An 11,889-nucleotide genomic window follows, 5' to 3' on the forward strand; every position below is an offset into this window, starting at 1 on the left:
TTCTGGGCTCTAGAGTCAGCCTCCTGCCCCTGACTAGAGTCCAGTCCTGTGGCAGCTTCCTGAGGGATGACCTGCATGACTTCTCCTTGATTCTAGTCGAGTCAGTGCAAAAGAGATCTAAGCCCATAAACATTTTATTTTTCTCTAGGGATTTATGGTTAAGCAAAGCTTTTTTTTTTGTTTTTTTTTTTGTTTTTTTTTGTACAAAGCCTACCTTGCCTCTAACAATGGTTAGGGCCTCACGTTAAAGTTAGAATAAGCTGTCCCATCTACATAACATGAACAAACATCATTAGGACATAATACCCATGCAGTTCCTATATTTTGCTCTTTTGGAATGAAGAATTCTTTACTTAATTTCTTTTTTTTTTGTTTTTTTGTTTTTCGAGACAGGGTTTCTCTGTGGTTTTGGAGCCTGTCCTGGAACTAGCTCTTGTAGACCAGGCTGGTCTCAAACTCACAGAGATCCGCCTGCCTCTGCCTCCCAAGTGCTGGGATTAAAGGAGTGTGCCACCACCGCCTGGCTGGAAAGCAGAATTCTTGAACAGTGACGTTAAGTCAAGGGAAAACCTCTCACACTGTAACAGTACTTTGACACCCCTTGGGGGTACAGCGCGCTTCCTTTTGCGTGTAGAACAAACTGAGTAGATGTGGTCTTTAGATTTCAGTGGGAACACTTTTATACATTTAAACATCCTTTTCCTTGTGCTCCCACTAAACGCTCTAAAGTTAAGTTGCACACAGGAGAAATTAGGGAAAGAAGCCATCTGGGTCTTGCATATGGCTGTGTTCAGGAGCGCTCGCAACTGGCTGGTGTAGGTTAGTTAAGTCCTGAGTGTTGCATAAACGCCACGAATCAGCACGATAGGAAGCTTCTATGAGGATGTGACCACTGTCCACAGTGTGCAGCTGACAGATGTCACAGATCAGGGAACAAAATTGGAGCCTTCTCCCAGTTTACCAGCAACAAGGCCTTGCTTGGTACACTGCCGCCAGGCAAGCAGGGGTGGGGGTGCTGGGGACACTGACACCCGACAAGCGGGGGTGGGGGTGCTGGGGACAGCATTGACCACTTTCACTGTTTCTATGACTAAACCCTTTCCATAGTTTGAACGCAAGTCTGTTTCCTATCTAAAAATTTATCCGACAGTTAAATCACTCAGCCGTCACTCTTTGAAACCAAGGCTGAAAATGGAGCAGAAGGACCCTCCTCCTCTGGGCGAGCCTTGGAGATGAAAGCCGCCGGCCTCGCTGGCTTGAATTTGTCAGGAAGTCTCACCTCTGGCTGAGGAGCTAAGGCCAGTTTATGGTTGTGGGGCGGGAGGGTGGGTCAATTTTCTTCAGGGATGCAGACCCTCAAGTTACCCATGCTCCAGTAGACAAGCTGACATCCATCACCCGTCATACCGAAGCAACACTAAGTGAACTCAAGTGGGTTTAAAGCCAACACAAAACAGCACATAAAATTGAGAAGAAATACTCCCAGGGAGAAGAAAAGATTCGGAGGGTAGGAGACGCGAGTAGATTTGATGATTTACTTTTAAGTTTTACTTTTCGAAAACATTAAACAGATGGAAAGAAACATTAAGTGAAATGTTTATGAAGTAAATAATAAGGTTTTGCTCGTTTGTTTTGTTTTGTTTTGTTTTTTGGGGGGGGGGGGGACGTTGTCATTGTTGTTTTGCTTTTAGACCTGCAGCGGCGTGTCTCTGTTTTCACTCTCTAAGGGGCTCACAGTCCTGCTGCAAGATAGGTACTGTCCATTTAAAACCTGCCTGCATCGGGTCCACCGCTCTGGAGCACGCTTTGCTGTGCTGTCGCTGGCCACTGTGCAGAGGGAGCGGACCCACCCTGAAGCATAGTTCGCACTTCCCAAACCACAGTTACCCGCCACCCTAGTTGGGAGCTGCTTCTCTGAAACCCAGTTATGCCCATCTCCGGCCAGACATCACAGTTCTCCGCCGGCTACAGAAAATGAAGAGGCCCCCAGCAGCCACAGCGCCGCCGCAGCCACAGCCCCCATCCCACCGCTCAGCCTCAGGACGGCGCGGCTTCCCCCTCCTCCAGGAAGACCCGTGCCAGAACTTCAGCTCTTTGGAAGAGGGTTTTTCTTGGTATAAAAAGCAAGACCCTCCTCCGGCCTGTTCAAACAAACAACCCGACGCCACCTGCCGAGAAGCCCTTCCCCTGCGGAGAGGCCCCCGGGCAACGCGGGCCGTCGGGCTTACCTGGCTCTCCCTCCCTCCGTCCGGGTCAAGTCCAGAGTCAGAACCAGCCTTCAGGGTCCACAGCCGCTGACGCCACGCCACTAGGGGATTTGCATTTCTCCACCCACTTGAGGCTTTCCTGTGCGTCAGTGTTCGAGTTTCTGGGACTCTAAGGCGGTTCCCACCCACTCTGGTTTAGAAAAAAAACGCTTTGCAAAGTCAGAAGGAAGCCCACTCGCAGAACACGGCCCCCCAACCCTAGTAATAGGCAGCGCTCATGAACGCAGAATGGCCCAGAAAAATTCTAGTCAGGGCTACACACTCTTTTTTCAGTCTTTCCCAGACAAGAAAAGATCCTGTACGCTCAAGCTAAAGGCCTGGGATCCCTGTTTTCCTCAGACAAAACGGTACTTTTTCTGGCTAGCCAGCGCTGGAATCGGAGGGCTGGGCAACCAGAACCAACACACCAACCTCCCGCAGGTAGGTCTGCTCCTTCAGAGGTTTGGGCCAACTCCGGTGGAGGTTCCCAGGGTCTGCCCTCTCTAGCCAGCTTCCTCCCACTCTAAGTAACCTTGTCCTCGAACCACGGGCCTGGTCTAGAATCACAGATTTCCGTTTGCTGCTGAATCTCACTTTCTGTCTGGACATACACGTTGTCTAGGTTAGAATATGGAAGCAAAAAGCGTGCGTCACCCGCGCAAAGACGCACTATCCAGAGCCTTCTCTCCCAGGTGCCAAAGTGTCAGGGTTGTCACCTCCTCCCCTCAATGTGTCAGTCAACACTGTGGTCAGCTTTGTACAGTCACCGCTCTGGGAGGCCAGGTTGTGACTGCTTAGCCACAGGGAAGTTTCTAGAAGCTGTGTTGCTCAGTTACCACATGAAAAAAGTCCGACTTCAAGCACTCCCTGAATTGCTAGGGAACTGCAGCTGGTCTTCTCTGAGTCCTTCTCTGCTTGCTTGCTTGCTTACCCATAAGGCCATATTCCTGACACCCAGGTTCAGTTTGCTTTGGCCCCAGCCTGCCCAGGAGACTCTTCTCCCTCTGAGGAATCTGCCATCACTCACTGCCCTCGCTCCCTTCACTGTGTCTCCTCTCCAGCCGCTCTGTGCAGTGAAATCCTAGCCTTTGTGGGGACTGCAACAATGCCCCAAGCCCATGGTACTTTTTCCTACTTTGAATTTCTATTCTCCTTCCTTCCAAACTGTCTGAGAGATAAGGGATGCACTCCTGGGATTTTCGGATCCCCCTCATGCTCTTATTCTCTCTCCCCCTCCCTGCCTCCCCGCTCCCCTCTCTCTCAGGATATGTCCGTGGATATGGGTGTGTGCATGCCGCTCCGGACTTTCACCGGATCTCCGGTGAAAGTAAAGTCCGAGACCAATGGCAAGAGGCAAGCGTTAGGCCTGGCCTTCTAAGCCTGTTTGAGGATCTCCTGTTGCCACTGAGTCAGCCAGCCCAGGTGGCCTGAAAGCTGTTGGGGACTCCCCTGCATCGTTCCATCCAGCTTCACAGGGGTTCTGGAGATCCAAACACAAGTCCCCATGCCTGCATATAAGGGTTTTACCCTCTGCACCATTGTCCCAGGCCCAGCCTCATTTAAACAGGAGAAATGGGTTAGAGTAGCTTCCATAGCACTAATCACCTAATATCCACAAAATTCAACATTTCTGAATATAATCAATGTAAAAACTTCAATTCCTACATAAGATCGTCGGTGCTCCTTCATGTTGAGTACCCTGAGTCTCTTAGAGTCCTTGGTTGGGACTGCATTTCTTTGGGGTCTAAAAGCCCCTGGGAACTAGTGGCCAGCCTCCTGGACAGCAAAGGTAGAGACCACTTACTTTTGGTCCTTTTACTTCCTACCCTACTTAGAGTGTTGGTCACTTTGGTTTTCGTGTCCTTATTGTTACGTTTTAACTGTTGAGTGCTGCTGTACAAAATGGGGGAGTCTTCTCTGTCTCCTTATGACTCCCCTAGTTGTTCTTGGGGCCCCTTATTAATACTTTTTAGAAATTGCTGAGCATCCCCCATGATTGTGTATTACAGTTTTGCAATCATTATTCATACTATCAAAACTCTGAAGTAACCGACTCGAGCTTCCAATGGCATCCCCGCTCTATGCTCAAATGAACATGTCTATGCAGAGCAAAATTGTCTTCCAACCCCAAAGCACAGGGAGAAGTGTGGCTTCAGGGTTTCTTTGGAGGCGGGGTCTCGAGTAATCCAGGCTGGTCTCAAATCCCTATGTAATAGGACTAACATGACCGTGCACTTCCTAATCCTCCTGCCTCTGTCTCCCAAGCGGGGATTACACTCTATGCCACCTCTCCTGTCGTGATTTGCATCCTTTAATGTCTGTCCTGTGAAGGACAGTTAGATGTTCATATCTTCTCTTGCAGTGTATGGTTGTAAAATAGGGAGTCGGCTGAGCTATTTAGGAAAATCCAGACCGATATAACCATGTCATTGAAAAGGCTGAGTTATTGTGATGTCCTTTTGGATAACCAAGTTGTGCTTTGAGATTCTTAGAAACCACACTCTCAGCTGGTAAGCGGTAGTTTCTCAGGAACCAACTACATTGTATAACCCGAAACCTTATCAAAAGCCTCTGTGTCTACTGTCACAGAAGAAAACCCCCTTGGCCTGACTTGTATTTCAATTTGTGTGGCTTTCTTCTCAGGGTTGGGGCTCAAACGCAGGGCCTTGGCCCCGCTAAACAAGAAACTCTGCCACTGGTTCAGCCCAGTCCTCTGGATCCTGTGTGTTAGCGGAATTCTTATCCACATTCAGTTTGGCAGTGTGCAGGTCATCTGTCCATCGGATTATGCAGACACCCTGAACCCTGGGACAGTTCCTCCACTATGGTAGAAACCCACACCTGGAAATGTCACCAAGGGCCTCTCCCGTGTTGGGAGGCTGTGGAGCTCGTGGTAAGGAATCAGGTTCCCCATCTGGGGGTTGGATACACCAGCTCTTCAGTAGTGGCGGGCTCACTTTGGGAAGTTACACAGCCGAACAAGGGCTTTTCCTCAAGAGTCCCGTTTTATGCCTTCGTACCTAATGCCCTATTTCCCTGAACGCACTACTAAAAAGGTCTACCTTGAAGGTCTGAGGTTTAGCAAAACTTTTAACCTCTTAGTTGACAATATTCTTTCGCTAGACAGCATTTAAGCTTTTTCAGAGTGCAAGAAAAAGGCTTCAATTATAATGGTATCATTTGGCACCACCTCCTTGCTTGAGTGTTAAAGCAGCAACTATTTTGCCCAGTGATTTTGATTTTGTGTGTGTGTGTGAGTGTGTGTTGGTTTTTTTTTTCTTGGTAGTATCAACCTACTGAAAAGCGAAAGATTCTTATAAAAACAGATTAATATTTCAAAGTCTCTCAATATCCCGGGGCAACATGTGGAGATCCGCAGATGGAGAGCTCCTGCTATGTTCGCCTGTCCAGTGCAGTCACTTTCCCCAAGGGGTATTCCCGGAGGACTCTCTGCCTCCTTCTTTCTTGACTGAAGTATCTGTCTTCATCCTCGTGCCTCTCCATCTTATGGAAGCATTGCAGAAAGGGCAGTAACCCCAGTTTTAAAAAAAAAAGTCTAAGTAATAAAGCCCCCCCCCTTCCATTGGCCCTGGCCCACCTCAGAACCACACAATGAAAAATGTCCAAGTGAACAAGCAAACTAAGTTCAAAAATGAATTCCCTGTGAAGAATCCCAAACTCAAAAGCCCTCACAGACTCCCCTTCCTCCCTAAAAGATACTACCCCATGCTGGATTATAAAACTTATGCTGGATTCTCTACTGTCCTCTCCCAGGAGGGAAATTCTCAACTGTAGGTCTTTAGCAAGGCAGATTCTGCTTCTGCTGTAACACTCACCTGAACTCTGTACCTATTTCTGGTGGTGCCAAACTACTCTCTGTAGATATGGTAGAATAGATTCCATATAAAATGTTCGGGAAGATTAAAGAGCTAATGTAAGTAATTAGGTAAGAGGAATAGCCAGTCAGTAATAACTGTTGGTAACAGAATACTTTGTCAAGTTATGGGGAACTGAGGAGGTCAAAAGTTGATCCTCCATCTTTCTCTTCTCCCTTATATAGAAAGCAAATAGAGGCCCAGGGTGGCAGGCCACTTGCAAGCAAGGAGCAGGACGGACCCACAGCCGGTCACTGACTGGGCTTTCCTATCCTACCAAGGACACTACTTACTTTGGAGGAGAGAGATAGAGATAGATAGACAGATAGATAGGTGATAGATAAATAATAGATGATAGATTGATAGATGATAGATAGGTGATCAATAGATGATAGATAGATAGATAGATAGATAGATAGATAGATAGATGATGGATAGATAGGTAGAGAGATGATTGATAGATGATAGACAGGTGATAGATAGATAGATGATAGATATAGATGATTGATAGATGATAGGTAGATAGATGATAGATAGATAGATAGATAGATAGATAGATAGGTGATAGGCAGATGACCAGAAAGAGAATTACGTCAACTCCATCTCTTCTTTCTTGTATAAATAACATAAGCAGTTATTGGTTTTCATCTTGTGGTAGCCCTTACCTCCCTTCCCCAAGTTTCCTCTGTTATGTTTCCTGAGTTGGACAAGGATGATGGACAAGCAGAATATACACATGCTGAAAACCATATCCCATTCCCCAGCAGCGCATGCCAGTACCAGGTGAATGGTACTGTGAACATCACTGGGACCAGACAGTCTGATGTAGGGCTTCCCAGATCATCTGTCTTCAGGTCACGCTGCCTTCATCAGACCTGGGACAAAATCTTTCGAAAGGGGCTTAATAGCAGCCAGGCGGTGGTGGCGCACACCTTTAATCCCAGCAATTCGGAGGCAGAGGCAGGCAGATCTCTGAGAGTTCGAGGTCAGCCTGGTCTACAGAGAGTGTTCCGGGACAACCAAGGCAACACAGAGAAACCCTGCCTAGAAAAAAAGGGGGTGCTTAATATCTAAGTGGTTCTCAACCTTCCTAATGCTACAAACCTTTAATAGTTCCTCATGTTGTGGTGACCCCCAATCATACAATTATTTTTCACTGCTACTTTGTAACTATAATTTTCTACATTGTGAATCGTAATGTAAATATCTGTGTTTTGCCACCGTCTTAGGTGATCCCCATGAAAGGGTTGTTCGACCCCTTTTCCAATGGGGTCGCAACCCACAGGTTGAGAACGCTGATGGAAGGGTTCTCATCTCTTTCCTAATGACTGTGCTCCCTCTACTGTCAGGTTCAAGCATTGCAATATACAAGTCACACTCTTTCAAACAATAGCGCTTCTTATATGGCTGGAACTCCGTCAGACGTGGTGCTAAGATTTTCATCTGTATGGTTTACCTAATCCTCGTAACACTACGCTATTGTGGCCAATGCTCAAAACACTCTCAACAGCCTGTTAGTTAGAGACAGGATCTACCCGTTCTAGTCAGGGTTTCTACTACAGCGATGGAAGACCATGGCTAAAAGCAACACGGGGAGGAAAGGGTTTCTTTCAGCTCACACTCCACATCACAGCCCGTCCCGAAAGGAACTCAGAGCAGGAACTCAAGACAACCTGGAGGCAGGAACTGAAGAAGAAACCGTGGAGGAATGTGTATGTGCGTGTGTGCGTGCTTGCGTGCGTGCGTGTGTGTGTGCAGGTGTGTAAGTGTGTATGAGCGTGTGTGTATTCATGTGGTATGTATATGTGTATGTGTGTATGTATGTGTGTGTGAGAGTGTACATGAGTGTGTGAGTGTGTGCGTGTGTTGGAAAGTCACAAGGGGGGCGGACATGGGAAAGTTGAGTGCCATCAGGGGGTATGATGGGAAAATCTCAAAGAATCAATAAAAACATTATGCTGAAAGCAAACAACAAACAAGAATAAATGCCCAGGAGCTCAGAATAATTGCCGAAAGGATCTGCAATGAGAAAATGCAGGAGACATTCACTGTCAGCAAAGAGAAAAACAGAAGGTTTGTGTTCGGGAGCTCCGGGGTGCAGTCAGGACCCAGCTCGCCGTCTGTAAGCAGATCTCTCTTTGGGCGAGGGGGGGGAAGTGCTAGGTTCAGCCTTCCTAAGGATGGCCCTGATGCATCTTGAAACTGGCATCCTTAGCCAGACATGGTGTAGTGGTGCATGCTTGTAATCACAGCCCTTGCAAGGGGGGGGGGGGGTGTGGGTGGGGAGCAACGAGATCAAAAGTTCAAGAGTATCCTCAGCTACACAGCACTTTGGGGCCAACTTGGGCTACTTAAGACTTTGTCTCAAATAAAATCCATCAAATGGAACTTGATCAGCACAGTGAGGAAATGAACTGAGGCCAGGGTGTCGTAGAAGCACACAAACACATTTAGCTGCCGCTGGGTTCTGTGGAAAGGTATTCAGTACGTCCCTTAGGCAAGATGTAAACTATTCCAGTCCTCGGGACAGGAGCCCTGTAATTGGGGACCTACATCTAGTTGGATAAAGAGGCTTTTCTATTGGTAAGGTTCCTCGTAGGACATACGAGATCCTAAAGGAAAGTCCAGAAGCAATTGCTTCTTTAATTGGCTGGATTCTTCCGGGCTTTTGCCATAGTGAGAGGCACAGGGAGCGTGAACATTTCTGTACTGGGCCTTTGTGGAGGAGAAGGTGAGAAGGTCACGCGGGAACTTTAGTCTTGCTGGTACAGGGAACAAAGGAGATGAAGCAGGATGGAGCCAAAAGGGCTTCTGGGTTTTTGGTAGACTCCCTCTCAAGGTTCGGCACTAACCCCTGGGACAAGATCATTCGGTGAGATCAGTAACAGGAAATTGAAAGGCGCGCTGCCATATCCGGGTGTTGGCCAAGTGATAAAAAGTCCCTCTCCCTAGGCGCACTGAGAAGACGGGAACTCTGGCTACGCACCAGGGGGCGCCGTTTTCCCACGGACAACGATTCTCTAGTGTGACCCTGGAGACGGGTTCGTTTTTATTCACCTCTAAGTTCCTTCCACAGTTGAACCAGATGGGTATTTTTCCTCGGTTGTTCCTCCCTTGTGATCACGTCGTGTTTGGCCCTTACAGAATTACAGGAGTTAGAGTGGCGAGCTGGACCCTACCAACTTGCTGCATGGCTAGAGGCAATATACTGGAATCCTTTACACCCGGGAGAGCGGAGGAGGAAAGAAAAAGGAAATAAACAAGACTTAACCACGCCAAATGACTGAGCGCTTACTTTCGGCATTATTGAAACGGCACACCTGAACAGGGCCCTCTGGTAGAACGCATACTTAGGGCAAGCCTGAGCTAGGCATTCAGTTCATTTAGGATTTTTTTTTTTTATCTCTATGTCTTATGTGCTCCAAACTGTCAAATTTTTGCAGAGGATAGTGTCTCTAAAGATGGCTCAGGCTTCCTGTCTCTTCCCAGCACCCACCAGAGAATGTTTATCTTCCAAGTCATCTAAGTAAAGATGGTGGACTCATGAAACAAAGCCTCTTGTTTGGACAAGTGCCCTGGCTGCCCCTTCCAAACAAGCTGCTGTTTCTTCAGCTCTTCGTTTAGGAAAAGCCTAGAACCAGTAAAGTAGGTTGATTGGTTGTTTTGTGAGGCAGAACAGTTTACACAAAACTCTAATTCACTCCTAAAAGCCATAGATAGCTCCTGCACTCTATGACGCCTAGGACGGAAATTCCAAGTAGCGCTAAGTATGCCCAGGCAGATTAACAAAGCCAGGGATTGTGAGATTTCCCTCATAATACAGTGAAGAGCTATGTGGTCAGGCTCCCTAAAAGATGGCTCCTGGCCTGCTGATCCCCTCAGGGTGGAGGAGCTTATCCCGTCTGGCCCTGTCAGAAACATCCAGTTAACGAGCTGCAATGTGAACCTTTGACATAACCAACCTCCCGGTGGTAAGTCTACTGTAAATGCATTGTCCTCCTGCCCGCAGTCAGCACTGCCCCGTTGGAAACGAGAAGTCTGGCTTGACTTGGGTTTCCACTAAACATATTTAAACCGAAACAGCAACTGACGACATCGGGACAGGCTGAGCTCCCGGTGTTTAGATTTCCAACCACTGCTATAGCGTTTCCAGAAATTTCCACAGGATGCTACTTAATAGTGATAACAATGGGTTACATACAGGATTAACAGGGGGAAAACCCAATTAAATCACCCAGACAGCTGATCTTTCTGCCAAGGGCGGGATCTCCAGATTGGCTCCCTGACACCGTGCGCTTCGGGCACAGGGCCAAGAGTTGTCATACAGTGACTCCGTTGTCTTCACCTCCCCGTGTTAGTTGGCCGGACCTGGTGCCCCACTTAAGGCCTTCAATGGGGACTTCCAACAGGGCTGCTCTTTGCCTCGGAGATAACCAGCGGTGGGAACGCTATCTGGTGGCAGGCAATTAGCTCACGTAAATAGTGCCAGCACTAAACTCAAGGTCAGGTTACCCCCTGAGAACACCGTGGGATGAAAGCCAACCTGGGGAAAGCGGAGCCCGGTTCACCTCTGCTGCGCGCTGCATTGTGGAACAGCTGGCTCAGGGCTCACACTGTTTAGGGCTTGTTTACGCCCCTTACGAAATTTCCTCAAGAGCACAGTCACCAAGGCCTGCTGCCTGGGTCTGAAAAAGCATGGGATAAAACCGGACTTGCTGAACATAGCAGACAATGAGGACTGCTGAGAAGTCAAGAACAATGGCAATGGGTTTTTGATCCTACTGCACGTACTGGCTTTGGGGTAGCCTAGGCAGTTTGGATGCTCACCTTACTAAACCTGGATGGAGGTGGGAGGGAGGTCCTTGGACTTCCCACAGGTCAGGGAACCCTGATTGCTCTTCTAGCTGATGAGGGAGAGGGACTTGATCGGGGGAGGGGGAGGGAAATGGGAGGCGGTGGCGGGGAAGAGGCAGAAATCCTTAATAAATAAATAAATTAAAAAAAAAAAAAGAAAGCCCGAGTTTCTCACCTAGAGATGACGGGCTTTCTTAGCAATATGTCCTTCCTACGTGCTGATTGCAGCTGAAACAGATTTTCGAGGTGAGTTTCCTGAGATCTGGGATGTGAGGCTAGAACTTTCTGGAGCGGTGGCCATATTCCCAATTCATTTGAGGCCTTGTTGGGAGGGATCCCTAAAGCACAGTCTATACACACTTTTTTTTTTAACGACCTCTACTTTGAACTCATATGTTTGGACAACCAATCAGGGCACCCGGTCCTGACTCTATCTTTGGGATTAAGAGGTAAGCCCAGAGATAGAAAGCTCTAGAAAGAGAGAGACCACAGACTGCTTACTGAGTCCCATTCAACCCTGTAAGAGCGAGACTTACTCTGCAGAGTCCTTGCTGAGCGGCTGACTTCTCTGCAGGGTTGCAACGCTTTAACATTTCATGAAGGTCAGGGGAAGCGCCAGGACACTGGGGAAAGAGCCAGCATAGCATATGAAAATGGGGGAAAGATTTAGTAGAAAAAAAAAAAAACGAAGATCTATAAGTTCAAGTCTTTCAGCAGGCAAGGAAGACTCCACAGTGAATAAGGAATAAAAGATACTGTCTTTGTAGCTTTGGAGCTTGTCCTGGAACTAGCTCTTGTAGACCAGGCTGACCTCGAACTTACAGAGATCCTCCTGCCTCTGCATCCCGAGTGCTAGGATTAAAAGCGTGCGCCACCACCACCCGGCTCCAAGATACTGATTTTACATAAACTAC

General features: G+C 47.8%; 1 protein-coding gene across 1 annotated transcript in view; it reads right to left on the minus strand.

The window, feature by feature from the left end:
* LOC121442187 (signal transducer and activator of transcription 4) overlaps nucleotides 1–2,331 on the minus strand; it is an 84,223-nt gene extending 81,892 nt beyond the window's left edge. Inside the window, exon 1 of the mRNA XM_041643629.1 lies at nucleotides 2,229–2,331. The gene's annotated coding sequence lies outside the window, so the exon portion shown is untranslated. The remainder of the gene's footprint in view (nucleotides 1–2,228) is intronic.
* Nucleotides 2,332–11,889: the final 9,558 nt, after the last annotated feature.

This window comes from Microtus oregoni, unplaced genomic scaffold, assembly GCF_018167655.1.
Source record: "Microtus oregoni isolate MIOR12 unplaced genomic scaffold, Mior012 000087F_ref0000451, whole genome shotgun sequence".
Classification (NCBI taxonomy): domain Eukaryota; kingdom Metazoa; phylum Chordata; class Mammalia; order Rodentia; family Cricetidae; genus Microtus; species Microtus oregoni.